Source organism: Lithobates pipiens, unplaced genomic scaffold, assembly GCF_037356315.1.
Source record: "Lithobates pipiens isolate NorthernLeopardFrog02 unplaced genomic scaffold, aLitPip1_a1.2 Scaffold_16, whole genome shotgun sequence".
NCBI lineage: Eukaryota > Metazoa > Chordata > Amphibia > Anura > Ranidae > Lithobates > Lithobates pipiens.
In genome coordinates, this window is record NW_027507748.1 from 362,510,206 (window position 1) to 362,523,645 (window position 13,440).

The window sequence follows — 13,440 nt, forward strand, 5'->3', positions numbered from 1 at the left end:
CATAGCCACTTTGGTCAGTGTTTTTCGTGTATGGTGTCTCTGTTTAGGTTTTCCCTCCATGTTATCCACATCTGTGTCTTTTAGGTTGTCTAAGTCGTGAGCTTTGTCTAGCTGATGACTGTGACACAGTAGAAGAGACAGATGAGGTATCAGAAAAATCTGAGTGATGGTGGTCTCGTATAGGGTTACGTGGATTCATTATAGTATTGGCATGTTGTTGCCATCTATATGCTCTGCCTCCATGAAAGGCTTGTTTATCCCATAAATACTTATTTTCCTTTTTGGATAGAATAGTTTTGTTAAAAGACTCAACATGAAATTTTAGCTTATCATTAAGTTCAATAAAGGAAGGGTGAGTATTTAACATGTTAATTTGTGTGTACAACTTGTCTATATTTTTATCAAATATCAACAAGTCGTCTCTTATATTCCCCAATAAGTAACTCCATCATCTGGTTAGAACAACCTTGTAGGTTTTCTTCCCAGGCTGTTTTGAAAGCAGGGTCAATGTTTTCAAATGATGGAAAAATTTGAATCCGGAGACCCAAGGGGTTCAAACCCTCCTTGATATACTCCTCAAAAGTGCCAGTATAACAAAGATTTATTTTCCAACCCTTCCATAACATGTCTTTTTTGTGGGCTGTTTGACGTTTAGTGAAGTTATGTTGAAATACATCTTCAAATTTTACTCGACATTGTAGAGTTTCTATCAGGCTGGGATGTTTCTTAAAGTAAGTAGTCTTACCTTTGCGAGGTCTGTTAGGTCTTTGAGGTTGTTAATGTTCAAGTATAAAGTTCAGTCCCAAATGCAGTCTGGTCTGTTATGCCTTTCAGGAGCGGTGATTCGCAGAGAATGTGGCACGTAAGCAATCAAATTGTGAGGCTACAAGGAGAGAAAATTGTAACGGTTTACAAATTACTCAACTAGGGTATAACTTAAGCACTGTATTGCTTCAGTGCTGTACGGTATAAAAACTTTGCGATTCTTTAGAATCTGAGCAGATAAATTACTGCCAACTTCGGGGGTTGTGAGAACATTTGGCCGCCTGGTGGGTCATCCAGAACATAATATCCGAACAAGAATGGTGAGACAGCATGTATAGAGTCTTGTTTCGGTCAGGTGTTTGGCAACTCCGATGGATCATGCTGGTGTTTGGAGGTCTTTGGGTCTGGAATGATGATTTTCCACTTCTCCAGCAGTCGTATGCCCTCCTCTTGTGAGTTAATGCAATGGTCTTGATCTCCTTTGGTGATCACTAACATTGCAGGGTAATTCCATCTGTACTGGATATTATGGTTCCTGAGAGGCTTAGTAATCGTCAAGAGATTGCGTCTTCTTTGCATGGTATGGCCTGAGAGGTCAGCAAAAAAGGACAGTCCTTGCAAGCATTCTGGGGTATGCTCACCCCGTCTGATGGTGTACATTTGTTTATCTTTAACCCTGTAATAGTGAATCCTGGCTATAGTGTCCCTGTGAAGTTTAGCTGGTATATGTTGCGGCTTAGGAAGTCTATGTATGCGGTCAATGACCAGCTCTTTCAGGGGTAGATCTTGGAGGACTTCCTTCATAATGTTAGCCAGGTAAGCCATCAGCTCGTGGAGTTTGACCGATTCAGGTATGCCTCTTATTTTAATGTTGTTCCTTCTGGAACGGTCTTCTAGGTCAGCAACTTTTGCTTTGAGCCATGATATCTCATTGTCATGCTCATTGTGTGCGTCCACCATGCTGTTGAAAGTTTCGGTGAATTTCCCCATTTTGCTCTCTATATGGGCAACTCTGTTGTTAACCTCCATGACTTCTGACTTGCACTGTTTCATGAGTTGCAGCATGTCAGTATGTATAGCACTTCTAAGGGATACAAGCATCTCCTTTAGTGTGGAATCCATGACAGGCTGGTTATTGGTAGGAAATGCAGCTATGACATCTTGAAATTGTAATGTGTCATCAAGCGCTGTGCCTGCATCCCTTTCTCCCTTGTGTACTGTATCATGCATCAGTTTTGCTTTTGATTTAGCAGAGCTGTTGGTGCTCGAGGCTGTGTGCTGCGATTTGTGTCTGCCCGTGTGTTTCCCAGTCCTCCGCTGCACTGTCCGCTGACATGTGGGGAGAGCCCTGTGTTCCACCGGCGCCATCTTGGCCACTAGAGCGGCCTGAGTGCGGATAAAAATCTGTCATTTTCTGGGGCTGTGTCCTCTCCCTCCTCCTCCGCATGCTCAGATTGTGCCCCAGGTGTTCCGACTGCTTAGCCCGCTGTCCGTACGAGACCCTTGTCACTGTGGCCTCTGCTGGATGATCCGTTCAGCGAGGAGCTGGAGTCTCACACGTCCATGCTCCTTGCGTGCCAGCTCCGCCCCCTCCATTTTCTTATTTATTGCATTATATTATATATTTTTTGCACTTTAATCATGAAGGTCATGGTTTGACAGTGCTACACAATTTGATTTAAAATTTTATTATGAAGTTATACATTGTTGTGAGAGCGGCTGTTGGTCATTGATCATCCGTGTCACTTACATAGTTTGGTTTACTTTATATGCACTTAGTGCAATAACACTTATTTACTACTTTGGTGTGTTCTTTAGCTTTCATGATGCTGTTTGATCACTAAGGTTCTCTAACTAACCTCTGAGGGCTTCACAGAACAGCTGTATTTATACTAAGATTAAATTACACACAGGTGGACTCTATTATCTAATTAGGTGACTTCTGAAGGCAATTGGTTCCAATATCCTTTTTTTTTTATTGCCACATGTGAATGGTTATACAATAGAACATTCGGCAGTTGACAGTCTTCAAAACATAGGACAAATATACTTAACAGAAAAAAAAAAAAAGGTTCCACTAGATTTTAGTTAGGTGTATCAGAGTAAATGGGGCTAAATAAAAATGCATGCCACATTTTTGAGATTTTTTTCGTAAAAAAAATATTGAAAACCATTTATCATTTTCTTCCACTTCACAGTTATATGTTACTAAAATACCAATAAAATACAATAAGTTTTTGGTTGTAACATGACAAAATGTGGAAAATTTCAAGGCACTGCACATCCCATTTCATTTAACACCACTTTCAATTTGTGAAATTAAAATCCAGTGTTCAGTATTCGGTGCCAAGGATTAGAACCTCCATAGAGGGTATGTAGGTGAAACCTCAGGCATTCAGGTGCTGGTGCCCCCTTTGCTATTGATGTGTGTTGTCATCATGCCAAGGTCAGTAGAGCTCTCTAAACCCCTCAAAGTTATAGATGCCTAGGAGTCAGGCAAGGAATTTTAAAATCTCAAAGATTTTAAATAATCATTCCACTCCACTGTAAGGAAAATAAATAATCTAAGGCTCCACGCACACTAGCGTTTTTTTTTTTTAAGCTCCTAGAACAGTGATGGCGAACCTTGGCACTCCAGATGTTTTGGAACTACATTTTCCATGATGCTCATGCACTCTGCAGTGTAGCTGAGCATCATGGGAAATGTAGTTCCAAAACATCTGGGGTGCCAAGGTTCGCCATCACTGTCCTAGAAGCTGTTAGCATTTTTTTTTTCTGATCCTAAAAGCTAAATAGTGTTATCCTGTGTCCATACACGCTACTTTAGGCTATTAGCATTTTTTGAGTTTCAGCATCTAGGAGCAGAAAATAATTGTTTTTGGAAAAAAAAAATGTTTGGAGCGTTCTTCCACCAGAAAAAAAAAAAACATTGCTAAAAATACTAGCAGCGTTTTTTGTTGCTTTTTCCCCCTTAACCGCTCAAACTGGGTGCAATTTTAAAGTGGTGTGATTTGGTCTAATTGCGACTTCAGTGAGATTTCTGATTATTTAAATGTACTGTGACTTGGTTATATCCAATCAAAAAAGTACAGTGACGCATAATTTATCTTCCTTCTAGCAACATTGCTGACAAAGAAAACAAGGAAAAAAAATGCTTGCCCCTCAAAATCCTTGCCAGACCCCTATCCGAGCATGCAGGCCAGGAGAGGCTGGCGACTACCCCAAACTCATTCACCGGAGGCCCTTGTCATTAACATAGGGACAAGGTGCTTTAGAGAGGAACCACCATGGTGAAGGCATGTGGCCTGGTATGGCTCAGAAAGGGGGGGGCACTTGCTTGTCACCCCCCTTTCCTGGCCTGCTGGGTTGCATGCACAGATAAGGGCCTGGTATGGGTTTTGGGGTGGGGGGGCAATAAAAAAAAATTGTGGTGGGGTTCTCTTTAAAAACCATAGCAAATTTTGCAGTGCTTGATATGGATTGAGGGAAACCTCCACTTTTTTTTATTTTATTTAACTTGGCAGTTTACATACAGCGGTCAACGGGGAACCCACTGCTTGTTTTGTAGGAAAACATTGGAGCAATATATCAGTTTGCCAATAAAAACATAAAGTATAGGCAAAGACCAGGCCTTCTTGAACAGGTTGTGCTAAAGAGGGATCAATGAGTTTGGACATAGTAACAGTAGACATTGCTGCCGCAAACCAAAGACAGTATTTTCAGGAAAACCACCTCATAACTGTGAAGTATGGTGGTGAAAAGGTTAAAGTTAGGGGACACTTTCCTGCTTCAGGGCCTGGGCAACTTGCAGCCATCAAGTCAGCTACACATATTGCCTCATATCAAAGTGTTCTTTATTTGAATATGAGGCCACCTGGCTAAAAACTGGTGTTGAACTGCAAAGGAGTCTTTCAACACAATAATCATTCAAAGCAAACTAGCAAAGTTATCAATAAATGGCTCAAAATGAAATGAAATATTAGACTTGATTTGATTGCCATTGAAATTTTGTAGACAAATGTATGCAAGGTAACCCACAAACATTTTGCAACTGAAATGTTACATGGAGAAGTTGGTCAAGAATCTAATGGAGTTGATGTCAGACTGGTAGACAGTTACACAAAACTGCTTGCAAAAAGTTATTACCGCTACAGATGACAATACCAAGATGATTGTTCATCTGCAGCACGGCAGCATCTAAGACAATGTAATGTATACCTCTGACTGCTAGTCTCACAAGATTTGGAAAGAGATTTGTGGATGTCACAACTGTGCTGCTCTGGTTCTCCTTGCTGCAGAAGCTGTACCTGGGGATCTGCTGTGCAATGGTCTCTCTGCTTCTGCACTCTGGATCTGTTGTCTTCTACTGCTGCATTATTCAGCCATCAGGGTGGGGGTCTGCTCTGATGCAGGGAAGCAGAGTCCTGCCACAAAATGACAGAACAGAACAAGGCATAGTAATTCATAAGGGAGACCACAGTGAATGGCTACTCTTTGCCTTCTGCCTGTCTTTGTTTGGGCAAAGCTTCCAAGAAGCTTAAAGAGGAATTGCACTCTCCGCTTACCTGCTGCTGAGATGACCATACTTGAGAAACTCATCCACAGAGGATCCAGCGTTGTCCTGCTGACAGATTCTTCTCTGCAGTCACCATATTACTTTGTGATGTCATCGGCTTCTGCACTTGCTCTTCTGGGTTTTGGCACAGCCTATCGATAAGACAGCGCTAGGCTGACCCCCCCCCCACCCCCCCCCTCCGTTGGTAAATGGCATGACATGCGGGGCTCCTGGGGGCTCCCTGGATTTGAAAGTCATATATCCCAGGAGGCGCTGGGGGCACTGATGTCATTCATTCACCTAGGCAAATGATGGCGAATAGAAAATATCTAGGAACTCTGCGCTAGATCAAATGAAATAAACAAGCAGTTGCTTAGTAAATGGTGATATTAGCCTGATGATGAAAAATTTAAGTAAGCATCACTAATAATACACAAAGCAAAGAGTAATGTGACAAACATATCAAAGGCATATAAAGTAAATATGCAAACCATAAAGGACCAATCAGGTCAAATTAGAGTCCATATAAACTTAACCAGTTAAACTTAACCAGTTCATAAAGTGCAAAAAAAAAAAAGGTGATTCAAAAAAGGTGCAATAAAGATGGGGATACCACCAGGCATATGGTGTTTTCAGACAACTCTTACCAGGTCTAGCACCAAAGACTATAATGGTCAAACGTGCATGTATTTCTATATGAGAAACCAACATCAAGTGTCTAGCAGAAGTAAAACCACTCAGCATTGGATCAAGACATCAAACCAAAAAGAAGAGGACGTGGTTTATTATTGTTTATTACCAAATAAAAGCTTCATATACTCCAATAGAGCGAGATTCTGCGAGATGGCAGTGGTCTGAATCCTAAAAAAAATTAAAAAGACATATGTGCAGCGGAGTGTGGGTGGGATGCAGAGGAGCCAAATCAAATAAATGGATGGAGACACGCTTTAAAGTTCCTCTTCGATAGACCCTGTCCCCCATTTTATTTATTTTCCCTCATAGTAGTTGTCATTGTACGTGCAGACAACTTATTTCATATCCCAAATATTGGGAAAATGCTTCTGGGTGGTTTTTTTTTTCCAACATGTCAGGGGCACTAAGCAGATCTTCATTACTGATCTCCCACACCTGTGCCCACTCCATACATGTACAAATGTTAGTGGATCAGCAGCAAGCTCAGTGATGTCTGTATCGGTTGCTGAGGTAATTTTTCTAGATATAGAACAAGTGATGGCAAAAATGTAAATAGAGCAATATGAGGCTGTTTGTAGAAGGACCGGAGGTTGCACATGGCATGGAAAATGAAGGAGCTGGCCTTCAAAGACAGGTGCTGATTTTATCTTGAGGAGAGTCACAGGGATAGCAATCCCCCAAGACCCTAAAATAGCGCTTCTGAATCATAGAATCGACAGCACTCCCAAACACACACACAAGCTTTGATCTTCATGTTTCTAGGAGCCAAAATATCTTTGGCAAGGGCCTGGAAGAAACTCAGGGTGTCTATCCAGGCGACAAAACACAAAATCTCACAAATAATGACCCAAGAACACATGACAGCAATACTCTTGGATAGGGTCTGGAAGTCTGAAGCCATTTGGGAGCCTTGGGCATTGTATACCAAGGTCCCACTTTATCCAGGTCATATCTCACCCTGAACAGTCTCTCCACTGGATGTCTACTGTCCTGTCTCCCTTTACGTCTCCTCCCACTCTTCTTCTTTTCATCTTTCATCTCTACTTCCTACCCCGACTGCTCCTGACAAGAAGGGAAATTCAGGAGTTTTTCAGATTTCATGCACAGCACATACAATTACGCTTTAATTGATTAAAGATGCTCCCAGGATACAGATACCATTAGACACGGAATAAAAGCCTCCTAAGAGGACAGGGTACAAGGTCATGTTACATTTCTGTATATAAAATGAGAAGGGGGTACCAAGACGCCCATCTGGCCCAGTACGAGCTGAGCGGGTCGCAGTGTGATCCCATTGGGGTGACCTGCAAGGTCCTCTGGAGCCACCATGGTATGGGAACGTCTCTTGAGTTCTCTACAGAACCATCTCTTTATTGTTCTAAACCCTGGTCCTCTGGATAATATTTCTCTTTTTTTTGTCCGGGTTTATTTCGGTTGTTTTTTTTTTTTGTTTTTTTTAAAGGAGGCTACTGATGCATCTATATTGACAAATATTAAAGGTCATACTCTGTTATTTGGAAACATTGAAGGCTGATGATACATTGTGTATGTTTTTGTCCTTTTTGATAAGGCCATGTTGGCCCTAATACTGAGCTAACATTTGTAATATCTTCTGTACCTTTATTGCAAAAATCTCAATAAACATATTGAAAGAGAAAATCAGTGCCTGTGTTTTATAACGTAAGAAATCACTTGAGCCTGTTTCGTCAACAGAGCCTTGGCACGCTTTATTCAATAGTGAGCATATGTACAGGTATGGAGGAAGTGTGTACACTTGTATTCTACACCTCAGGGAATTGTTGATTTGAACAGCATTGAAACAGGGGAGAAAAGGTGCAGAGCAAGTTTTCAAAATTAGAGCATGGACAGTGGAACCTTGGATCACAAGCATAATTCTTCCAGAAGAATGCTTTTAATCCAAAACACTTGTATAGCAAAGTGAATTTGCCCATAGAAGTCAATGGAAAAGCAGATAATTTGTTCCACAGTGACCACATGCGGTTCTGCGTACCATAGAAGTCAGAGGTGGGGGGTGCCGGAGATACTCAGAAACACTTGGAAACCCTCAGAGAGGCTCCGAAACACTCGGGAACGGAGTGTTTCAGAGTGCATCCAAGTAACTCGGCATGTCTCCAGCGCCCCCACACCTCTGGCCAAATGTGGTACTGCACGCTGCAGAGGCTTGAATGCTGCTCGTTTTGCGAGACAGCGCTCAGGACTTATAAAAAATAAAATAATAGCTCGTATTGCGAAACGTTCATTAACCGCATTACTCGCAATCTGAGGTATTACTGTATAATAATTGAATTTACCGTCTGCTTTTTCCTTCTGAGCGTTAATTAGAAAGATGTGACGATAGGGTTTATTTAACCACTTTCAGACCGGACCATTTTGCTGGTAAATGACCAGAGGTCTTTTTACACTTTGGCACTGCGCTGCTTTAACTGGTAATTGCGCGGTCATGCAATGTTGTACCCAAACAAAATTTGCGTCCTTTTCTTCCCACAAATAGAGCTTTCTTTTGATGGTATTTGATTGCCTCTGCGATTTTTATTTTTTGCGATATAAACGTAAAAAGACCGCAAATTTTGAAAAAAAATGATATTTTCTACTTTTTGTTATTAGAAAAATCCAATAAACTCAATTTTAGTCATACATTTAGGCCAAAATGTATTCAGCCACATGTCTTTGGTAAAAAAAAAGTCAATAATTGTATATTTATTGGTTTGCGCAAAAGTTGTCACATCTACAAACTAAGGTACGTTTTCTGGAATTTACGCAGCTTTTAGTTTACGACTGCCTATCTCATTTCTTGAGGTGCTAAAATGGCAGGGCAGTACAAAACCCCCCGAAATGACCCCATTTTGGAAAGTAGACCCCCTAAGGAAATTGATAAGAGGCATGTTGAGCCCATTGAATATTTTATTTTTTTGCCTCAAGCGATTGAATAATGACAAAAAAAAAATTTTTTTTTTTTTTTTACACAAAGTTGTCACTAAATGATATATTGCTCACACATGCTATGGGCGTATGTGAAATGACACCCCAAAATAAATTCTGCTGCTTCTCCTGAGTATGGGGATACCACATATGTGGGACTTTTTGTGAGCCTAGCCGCGTACGGGGCCCCGAAAACCAAGCACCGCCTTCAGGCTTTCTAAGGGCGTAAATTTTTGAGTTCACTTCTCACTACCTATTACAGTTTTGAAGGCCATAAAATGCCAAGATGGCACAAAACCCCCACAAATGACCCCATTTTAGAAAGTAGACACCCCAAGCTATTTGCTGAGAGGCATGTTGAGTTCATGGAATATTTTATATTTTGCCACAAGTTGCGGGAAAATTACAAACTTTTTTTTTTTTTTTTTTTTTTTTTTTAACAAAGTTGTCACTAAATGATATATTGCTCATGCATGCCATGGGCATATGTGAAATGACACCCCAAAATAAATTCTGCTGCTTCTCCTGAGTACGGGGATACCACATATGTGGGACTTTTTGGGAGCCTAGCCGCGTACGGGGCCCCGAAAACCAAGCACCGCCTTCAGGCTTTCTAAGGGCGTAAATTTTTGAGTTCACTTCTCACTACCTATTACAGTTTTGAAGGCCATAAAATGCCAAGATGGCACAAAACCCCCACAAATGACCCCATTTTAGAAAGTAGACACCCCAAGCTATTTGCTGAGAGGCATGTTGAGTCCATGGAATATTTTATATTTTGCCACAAGTTGCGGGAAAATTACAAACTTTTTTTTTTTTTTTTTCACAAAGTTGTCACTAAATGATATATTGCTCACGCATGCCATGGGCATATGTGAAATGACACCCCAAAATAAATTCTGCTGCTTCTCCTGAGTACGGGGATACCACATATGTGGGACTTTTTGGGAGCCTAGCCGCGTACGGGGCCCCGAAAACCAAGCACCGCCTTCAGGCTTTCTAAGGGCGTTACAGTTTTGAAGGCCATAAAATGCCAAGATGGCACAAACCCCCCCCAAATGACCCCATTTTGGAAAGTAGACACCCCTAAATTTAGGGGTACACTAGTGAGACTAGGTAATAAATGGCGGGTGCCCTGAAACTATAAAAAAATAACTAACCAACCAGCGTCACCTGTAACAGTTATATGGTGATCACTGGTGAAAGGGTTAACTAGGGGGCAATCAGGGGGCTTTATGCGGTAGTATATGGGGGTCCCTGGCGCTATAAAAAGCTGCGGCGAACCTAAATACCTACCTGCCTAACTAGCGTCACCTGTGACACTAATACGGCGATCAGAAAAATGATCGCTTATTAGGCTGGGTTCACACTGGAGCGATGCGGAAACGCCACGAATCCGCGGCGGGTTCCCGCATCGCATGCCTCCCGGCGGCAGTTCACACTGCCCTATGCGAACTGCTGGGAGTGTCAGTGAAATGTTACTGACACCCCCAGATCAGTTCGCATATCGCAGCAATTTTTCGAATGCTTTTTTTTTGGAAAAAAAAACAGTTTTGTGCTTAAAAAAAAACGTTCGCAGCGATACCTCACATGTGTGGTTTGAGCACCGTTTTCATATGTGGGCGGGACTTACGTATGCGTTCGCTTCTGCATGCGAGCACATGGGGACAGGGGCGCTTTAAAAAAAAAAAAAAAATGTATTGTTCATTTTACTTTATTTTAGTTTGACATTTTTTTTCCCCAAAAATAAATTTTTTGATCACTTTTATTCCTATTACAAGGAATGTAAACATCCCTTGTAATAGGAATATGGCATGACAGGTCCTCTTTACAGTGAGATATGGGGTCAATAAGACCCCACATCTCACCTCTAAGCTGGGAAGCCTGAAAAAAAAAAAAAAAAAAAATAAATAAAAAAGATTCTGGATTTGATTGTATTGGCGAGTCGGCAGAAGCACCGGAGGGCAGCGGGAGGGGGGGGGGGGGGGTGTCTATGGCTGGGTATTGCAGGGTATCACCGACTATGGCTAGGTATGGCTGGGTATCTCAGAGTATTGCGTTGCAGAGCATTGCAGGATATTGGAGGGTGTTGCAGAGCATTGCAGTGTTGCACGGTATTGGCGGGTGTTGCAGAGCATTGCAGAGTGTTGCAGGGTATTGGTGGGTGTTGCAAAGCATTGCAGAGTGTTGCAGGGTATTGGCGGGTGTTGCAGAGCATTGCAGAGTGTTGCAGGGTATTGGCGGGTGTTGCAGAGCATTGCAGAGTGTTGCAGGGTATTGCAGAGCATTGCAGAGTGTTGGCAGGTGTTGCAGAGTGTTGCAGGGTAATGCAGAGCAATGCAGTGTATTGCAGAGTGTTGCAGAGTAATGGCAGGGTATTGCAGAGTAATGGCAGGGTATTGCAGAGTAATGGCAGGGAATTGAGGGGTTAATTTTCGGTGAGCAGCGATGTGGGCACTGCAGATGCAGCCCACATCGCTGCTGACACCGATCTCTTCCCCCTCCGCTGTTCCGATCGGTACAGAGAGGGGGGAGGGAGGAACCGGCGTCATAACATGACGCCGGTTTGTTTACAAGTGATCACTCCGTCATTTGACGGAGCGATCACGTGGTAAACGGCCGCTATGAGCGGCCGTTTGCCGTGATCCGTGATGCGCCGTGTCACGGATGCTCTCGAGTGCGCGCCCCAGGGGGCGCACGAGAGCGGAATTCTGGGAGGACGTCATATGACGGCCTCCCAGAGATAAGAAACCGCCCTGTAGCCGTCATTTGGCTATAGGGCGGTTGTTAAGTGGTTAAAGCAGACCTTCGGTAATTTTTTCAGCTTTCCATCTATTAAATCTTCTGCCCTTGTTGTTTTAACTTAGTATAGTAAAACATTTTTTTTCTGCTAGTAAATACCTTATACAGCCCACTTCCTGTTTCTTGTCTGGTCATTAGCCTAGGCTTATGAAATCATGTACAGCTCTCTTGCTCACTCTGGTGAGTTTGCCAGGAAGGAAGGGGGAAATGAGTCAGAAGAGGGCCAATGAGAGATGCGTCTCTGTAAATCCAGGAAGTGAAAAGTCAGCAGCTTCAGTTGTCCACAGTTAAAATGTCTGCAACCAGACATGAGGGAGATTTCTGCAGCATATTTGGCAAGTACAGAATGACAGTGTAAATAAATATATATATATATATATATATATATATTAAAATGCAAAGTGGTTGGAGGGAAGCTTCAGAATGGCAAAGACGTTTTTATTACAAAGTGAGCAGACTGCAGTTCCTCTTTAGACCCCTTTCACACTGGGGTGCTTTTCAGATATTTTAGCTCTAAAAATAGCACCTCTCAAGCCACACCAGTGTGAAAGCCGGAGTGCTTTCATACTGGGGTGGTGCGCTTGCAGGATGGGGGAAAAAAAAAAAGTCCATAGTCAAATGACGGCCACAGATGGGATCTCCCATCCTGTGTGGACGTCGTATGACAGCCTCGGTATTTCGCTGCTCCTACGGGCCCCCGGGAGCCCGCAGCGTGGTGATCGTGGATGAGCTGTGTCCCTCGGCCACAGCCCATCCCCGATCTGTGGGATTTTGCTCCCCATCGACCCCCCCCCCCCCGATACATGTGACCGGCCGTGTCCAATCACAGCCGGTCACATGCACTGTGCCGTTATAGGGCTCGTGCACGCGCCTAGGGTGCGTGCAGAGCGCCGATCAGGGATGCGGCTTGTCACCCTGACACAGCCCAACCCTGATCGCAGTAAAGAGCCAATGAAATTGGCTCTTTACTACGTGACCAGCTGTGTCCAATCACAGCCGGTCACAGAATGTAAACAAACCGCGGTAACGAGATGTTACTGGGTTCTCGTTACCGCTCAGTGTACACACCAATCACACTGATTACCCCTCCATTAAAGAGGGCCTATCACCACCCATCAAAGTACCTGTCATCACCCATCACAGCCCATCTGAGTACCCGAGTATCTGTCAGACCATCCGAGTAGCCGAGTACCTGTCCAAGCCCATCTGAGTACTTGTCCCAGCCCATCTGAGTACCTGTCCCAGCCCATCTGAGTACCTGTCCCAGCCCATCTGAGTACCTGTCCCAGCCCATCCGAGTACCCGAGTACCTGTCCCAGCCCATCCGAGTACCAGAGTACCTGTCCCAGCCCATCAGAGTACCCGTCTCAGCCCATCCGAGTACCCGTCTCAGCCCATCCGAGTACCCGTCTCAGCCCATCCGAGTACCCGTCTCAGCCCATCCGAGTACCCGTCTCAGCCCATCCGAGTACCCGTCTCAGCCCATCCGAGTACCCGTCTCAGCCCATCCGAGTACCCGTCTCAGCCCATCCGAGTACACGTCTCAGCCCATCCGAGTACCCGTCTCAGCCCATCCGAGTACCCGTCTCAGCCCATCCGAGTACCTGTCCCAGCCCATCCGAGTACCAGAGTACCTGTCCCAGCCCATCAGAGTACCTGTCCCAGCCCATCCGAGTACCCGTCTC